Source organism: Periophthalmus magnuspinnatus, chromosome 9 (genome assembly GCF_009829125.3).
Source record: "Periophthalmus magnuspinnatus isolate fPerMag1 chromosome 9, fPerMag1.2.pri, whole genome shotgun sequence".
Lineage (NCBI taxonomy): Eukaryota > Metazoa > Chordata > Actinopteri > Gobiiformes > Gobiidae > Periophthalmus > Periophthalmus magnuspinnatus.
In genome coordinates, this window is record NC_047134.1 from 13,830,105 (window position 1) to 13,836,889 (window position 6,785).

General features: G+C 39.4%; 1 protein-coding gene across 1 annotated transcript in view; it reads right to left on the reverse strand.

Moving 5' to 3' along the window:
• wscd2 (WSC domain containing 2) overlaps positions 1 to 5,768 on the reverse strand; it is a 32,228-nt gene extending 26,460 nt beyond the window's left edge. Inside the window, exon 1 of the mRNA XM_033973220.2 lies at positions 5,387 to 5,768. The gene's annotated coding sequence lies outside the window, so the exon portion shown is untranslated. The remainder of the gene's footprint in view (positions 1 to 5,386) is intronic.
• Between the last annotated feature and the right edge of the window lie 1,017 nt (positions 5,769 to 6,785).

Genomic DNA, 6,785 nt, shown 5'->3' on the forward strand with positions numbered 1-6,785 from the left:
TATAGAACTTATAGATTGAAGAGACTAACACTAGTGTAAAATCCATAATTAAAGACTGTAAAATGGCACATCCAGATTGTTGCGTCCAAATCAAAATGTAATCAAATCACCACGTGTGCTCTTAAAGATAAACCTTTACTATTTCCAAAACAACCCTCACCCTCTGTAAAGCACATACAGTGAAAAACCTTCATAAATCCAATAAAACAGCACTTTTGTTTTGACATAGATGGTGTTAGACGTGAATGGCTTTGCTGAGTCACCCAGCTCTCGACCTAAAGGAGAGAGGCTTCATAGACCAGCCAACCATGCTTCCCTTAACCCTGATAACTCCCACTCTCACAGCCAACCTGGACCTACCACTCTGCAGACAGATGGAGCATATTAACAGTGCTGAGGAGCTCAAGTGCAAAACCCCTGTTCACTGCCAATAAGAGACTCGAATGGAGGCTGACACTGCTATGGCTCCTTGTTGCTGCTATCTCTGTAAATTAGGGCTGAACAATTTTGAAAAATATCTCATTGTGGTGACAAGCATTATGATTGTGACTTGATTTGCAAAGTAATACAAAGTAATTACATTTCTGAAGATGTTTGAACAGATCTAAACTACAGGGTTAGCAGTGTTTTTTTTTAAGGAGAATAAAGTTGGCCACACACTGCAGGATAATTTGCCAGATTTAGGACCCGATTTAGGACCCAATTTGCTTCTCCCCGACTTCTGGGAGGCGTGACCCAACTTTGGATCCATGTGATTTTTAATCCTCTGCGCTCCTCATGTGTGTTGCGCCAGTGCGACTCATAACCACAAAACATCACCACTGCATCAGACAATTAAACCACAGGGCAGATGAAGTGACGGACACAGAAGTGCAATATACAAACGCAGGAAACAGCAAAAATAATTAGATGACTTTATTACTCAAAATCATCCAGTTTGAAGCATTCTTTAAAAAGTAAAATGGTGAGACACAGCGCAGACCGGGGTGAAGGTGCTGTTACAGTAAACATGACTCTATTTTCTGTGTAGTTTATCGCCAGCCTTTTGTGCATTAAAAGCATTTATCTGAACTATTGCACCACATTTCACAAATAATAATGACAACACACTTCATCTAAACTAGAAGTGCAATGCTGTACTCTTTTGAATAGATGAGAGTCTCAAAATGAGTCGTTTTACTCTCGACAGGAAGCGGCTGATGCGTGTGCGCTACCTTTGTTGGCTCGTTTTTTAGCCTGTAGTGTGTGGTCACGTCTCTGCAGTCTTTGTGCTCTGAGATTTAAAATCTCATACAATTCTCCTCATGTCTGTGGTGACCAAATGTGAAAGGTGAAAAATTCTGCAGTGTGCGGCGGGCTTTTTGTTTATGCAGGAAATAATGGTACTTCAAAAAACTGAAACCTTTATAGATTTGATTGCTATAAATTTTGCAGTAAATTAATAGGAATAATACAGCTCACTTCGAGAATATACATATTAGACCTGGGTAATTTAACACATCTGTCAGAGGGAATCCCAGAAGATGCAATTACCAAGCACAGCATATGTATGAGAATGAGCTACATTTAGCCTTTAATAACAAATATCCCAAAGGACATAAACAGAAGCATAGTATTTTGCTAGCACTGTAAGAATGTCAGTGTTGCTTGTATGTTGAACACTCTTTGAAAGACTTAATTAACATACAATAATCATAAAAAAAATCTGACAAGGGATTTTTCAAACAACATGTAAAATTTGTCAAGCAAGTGTGACAACTTAATTGAGACCAAAGACATAAGTGGCTTCTCAGCTCCAAGACATGGTGATAAAATCTTTCCCTGTTCAAAAGAAAAAAAGTTGTTATTGCACTACAGCTACAGATAGTCCTAAAACTAATAACAGTGATTCATAAAAGTGTTTGATCACTACACTTTGTTGTCTATAAACAGGAAGCTGTAATCCATGAATGGACCAATGCTACAACAACAGGTGCAGTAACATCTTTGCTAGGCCTATTAAAAATACATATAATTTGATATTCTTTAATGAGGATATTCTATCTATCTAAATAATTGCACCCTTTGCAATTTGATTCAGTTGTAATCCTTATCATATCTCTGAAAATATTTACACAAAATAGTCTTGTCTGTATTAAAATATCCATGCACATTACGGCTCTTTAGCAGAAGTGGATTTTGCTATATATTTACACAGTAGCTTAAGGTTTAAGTGCACTTGATGTACTAAACTGTGTGCTTATATCATGGTGCAGTGCCAGTCTGGGGCGGTGTGGTACAGCAGGTACAAGGAAGCCGCAGTTCAACTTGGACAAAGGACTTTTTGTGCAGCGCAAATTAGGTTGGAGACGGAACACCAGGGTTTACTGCACAAGGTGAGCAATTACAGTGAGATGGGTCTATAGGTCACCAGGACAATGTAGACAGCACTCCTATAACAACAAGGGTGACCTACACAGTGGGGTTTAGTGTTAAGAATAAGAATTTCTTTTTAAAAACATAATTGGCTTTTGGTATTGATTTCATGAACATAAGCAATACAAACTTTTAATCAGTACAATCAGTGCAGTGGTTTAACAGAAACAATGGTCTAATTTCTTCCTCCAAAGTCTGAACTCTACTCCAAATCACATGCTTTTACTAATTGGCTGTAGACCTTTTAATTAAAAAGACCCAAGATGACAATGATGATCAGACACGACTGAATCTGGATCTCAGTCAGATTGTATTTGATTGTATGTATAGGCCATAGGGTGTAGTAGCAGAATAGTGTAAAAATTAGGTGAAGGTCGCCTTTTTGACGCGTACAAATACACAGATGGTCAAGTATAACAAGACATGTAACCCCCACAACGGCTCAAATTAGCTCAGCAATAATCCAATCCCTCAGTGGGGTGTTTGTGTGACTGTCTGGATCCTGGGCCAGACCAAGCTTCAACATATTCAAACAGCCCAAAAACACATTTCTAACACAGCTTACCATTCACTATTCACTAAACTGTAGCTAAATTATACAGTGACACAACTTTTGCTTTTTAAAGTTTGTCTCAAGAAAACTATTGCACCAACAACAGCGGTCTATGTCATGATTTACTAGATCTGTCTTGGTGGAAAATGTCTGGCCTTGTTAAAGAAGACATATTGGGTGTGTCATATTGTGTCTGCTCTATAGCTGTAACCTATGAAATATATAGATCATTATACTTTACTATTTCCAGATTTTAAATCCCAATATTAATCTAAAATAATAAAAAAAAAACAACTCCTCTGAATTTTACATTAAAAAACTGCAGTGGGAGCTGATGTCACTGTAAACGCCATCACAACAAGGAGTAGTGTAGATGCCGGCCCAGTGCACAGTGCAGTGGACATATACCGGTGCCGCTGTCAACGGGGATTGATTGTGAATAAGCGATTTAAGATTACTCAAACATGCACACATCACTTCAAATACAACCTGAAGAGGGTAAATGGGAAGGGGAGACAACTAGAGCATAATTGAAAGGTTTGAAAACTTGATTTTGCATAATAAAAATCTGTCCATGCAAATCTGTGTCTCTTGGACATAGTGGTGACATATAATCCCAATATTTCTTATGAAAGAAAATAAAGTAGGTGGCTTCATCCAACAAACTAGAAACTTATGGCAAATACACTTCTTTGGCACTATTTGATGTCAAGCCATTTTTTGCACCTTTGATTGATGCTAGTTTACCAAGATAAGCACACACCTCATTGCTATAAAGTAAGGTTGCAAAAAGACATGGTGAAATGTTCTAAATAAAATTACTTACTGGAAGCAAAAAGTAATCCACAAAATATAAAACATTTTAAATCAGATTTTATGATTGAAATACAAACTTCTTTTCACTCCTGACAATATCATACGAATAGGCTTCAGGCATTAAATAGTCTAGTGCATGGTAAGAACAATATTCTTTAGAGTAATACGAAGTAGAATTAGAAGCGTGTTATGGTAAAGGTATTCATAGAAGTACACATTTAACCCACCTGTGACTACATCTCTGCATACCAGACTAAGGGTAAAAAAAGCAGGTGTCTTTAATTCTTGCTTTTCAAGAGCGTCCTCACATCTTATCCAAGGCCAGTCTGTGAGAGGTCACCAAGAGGATGAAGAGATAAGCTCTGGAAGAATTCAAAGCCTCGAAGCTCCGCGGATGACCACCCCAGCTCAGCCCCCCCCCCTCACATGTCACAAAGTCTAAAGCGTTCTGCATCCCTAATGTGAAACTTTGCTAAACTAACAGAACAAATGGACAAAACACTAACTTTTTTTTTGGATAATTGATAGGATGATAATGGAGCTTGGTGTAAATTATATGCAAAAGCTGCTGAAATATCAAGATTTTGGATTAAATTTATTTTATTTAGATGTATTGATTTATAGATTAAGGTTGAGGAACAGTTGCACAGTAGCTGTAGGTGTAAATATCCAACAGTACGGGAAGCGCTGCAGTTTGCCCAGTGTACAAATATGATTAGAAGCACTTGGCATATTTCTCTGGCGCCTCTCCTTTGTGCCTTAGGGAGGTTGAGTAAAGCCACATTCAAATCTATGTGAATATGTGGCTTTTCTTTAGATGTCCAATGTGATCAACTTTAGTGACCAATGGGGCAGAAAAAAAACACTTTGTAAAAACAAAACTGAACAGAAGGGCTGCAACATTGATAACTATGTAACCAATGTTCAACAACAACAATAACAAAAGACCCTCCCATCACATCAATGCAGATCCCAACAGCAATTATTTCAATTTGACTGTCTTAATTAGAAACTCATCATAAATCTGAATGTTGTAATTCACCACAATAAACTCAACATTTAAGTCAATACTGGGGAAATCAAAAAGACGCATCAAATCATGCTGAGTGTGCATTGTACCCAGGGGCTGTAATGATCCTGTGCTGTGGGGGTGAAGTTAGAACAGAGGGAGAAACTGTTCAGACTCTGTGAATTAGCAGCTCAGGTTAAAAATTAGCAAGAAGGCTTTAATGAAAGTCAAACAACATTACACTTTGGAGGAAAGTGGCCTCCAGCCAGTGGAAGAAAAAGGGGGTTTTAATGAGAGGACAGACCATATATGTAATAATGCAACAGCCCACGGTTCACACAGAGATTACAGCCTACTCACTGGTCCATATGTGACAGCCTATCATTTTTATAGGGTAATATATCATATTATTACATAGATAATCATTAAACTACCCTCCTCTGAGAGTGTGCCTACCTACCTCCATGAGGTAAGCACTTTATTCAGACTGCAGCTGCAGAAGGCTCTGTGAATCTTTGCAAGCATAAAGCTCATATCAGTGTAGCGCATCGAGCCCTGGACTGGTGCATGTAGAGCTGATGTAGTCATCTTACCTAAGTCACGATGGACGCTGGTGCCGTTCCCGGGACGCCTCTGGAGATGGTCATATCTGAGGCTTGGAGCTGGCGTGATATTCACATCCGCGATGATTCACTCTCACATAACTCTCAACATGTCGAGTATTATTTAGTTATGCGTCTTCCGCAGGCTAGCAACAATTCACTGAGCTCTCCGACAGCGTGGTGTACCGCGCAGTGTGATATAGCAGCGCGCTCTTGGCACAGCCCAGGTCCTCTGGAGAAGTGAACGGTCACCGCGGCATGATGCGGCGGATTGACTTGTCCTCGCTGTCGCCTGTCCGCTCGGAGTGAGAGGAGAGGCTGTCTGCAGAGAGGCTCTGACACGAGAGGACCAACAGCGCTGCCTGCTGTACTTAAAGAGACACGCACGAACCCAGCTGAGGCGCAACCACTGTCTCCAGGAGACACGTGACACAAAAATGAGTTAAGGGCAACTCGGGAAGTCAACATGTTTTTTCTCAACTCACATACAATAGCCTAAGTAGCTTCAATGGTAATAATAAGTAGAATATTAGGACAGAATAAGACAGAAGGTCATTCAGTTTTGCAGCTGCACATTTTTTAAATCCCACAGACACAACACAAAACAAAGAAGTTCATTCAATGTTCAGTTTCCCATCAGGCCTTGAGAGGCAAAGCAGAAGTGTTTATGTCAAAATATGAATCAAAATATTTATTATATTTTGATACATATTTTGGCTCCCCTTGGGTTCCCTGTTTGTCCATTATAGCATATGAACCACAATCCTCCCCATAAATGTTGACTTCAGCAAACATAGGCTTACTACCTGAGGCATGGAAGGTCAAATGATAGACTCAAACCTGATTATTTCCACTACACTTCTGCTCCATAACTTGCAGTTTGATTAAACCAGTCCTCATTACAAGCTCAAGTCCTTATTCCTCTACTCTATCATCAAGAGATCATGTGCTTACACAGGAATGACACTGCAGGTTTGAGCATTATAAATTCGTGAATCAGTTGATTGTCTGCACCATCACCAAGAACACTGTCACCCCAAATTACTCCCCTCTGATGACTCAGCTGTGCACTCCAGGCTTGAGGAGCAGTGCACAGATTACTGCTGTTATCATCAGGACCCGGAGCTAAACAAATGTGTTCACTGTTCTGCAGGGTGAGAGAGACACTTTCAATTTTTTTGAGTCATTTATTTGTAATGGTATTGTAAGAGTGCATTGCTTGTTGGTGTGTGGGTTACTTACACACAACACATTCAAATGATAAGCTCTTTGAAATAATCACCACTGTTTTTACTTGAGTTTGGGGCAGCAGCAGGTTACATACATACAATTTGTTTATCAGATTTATGTCTGTGTAATCCCTCAGTTGTCCTGGTCTGATTCATAGTAA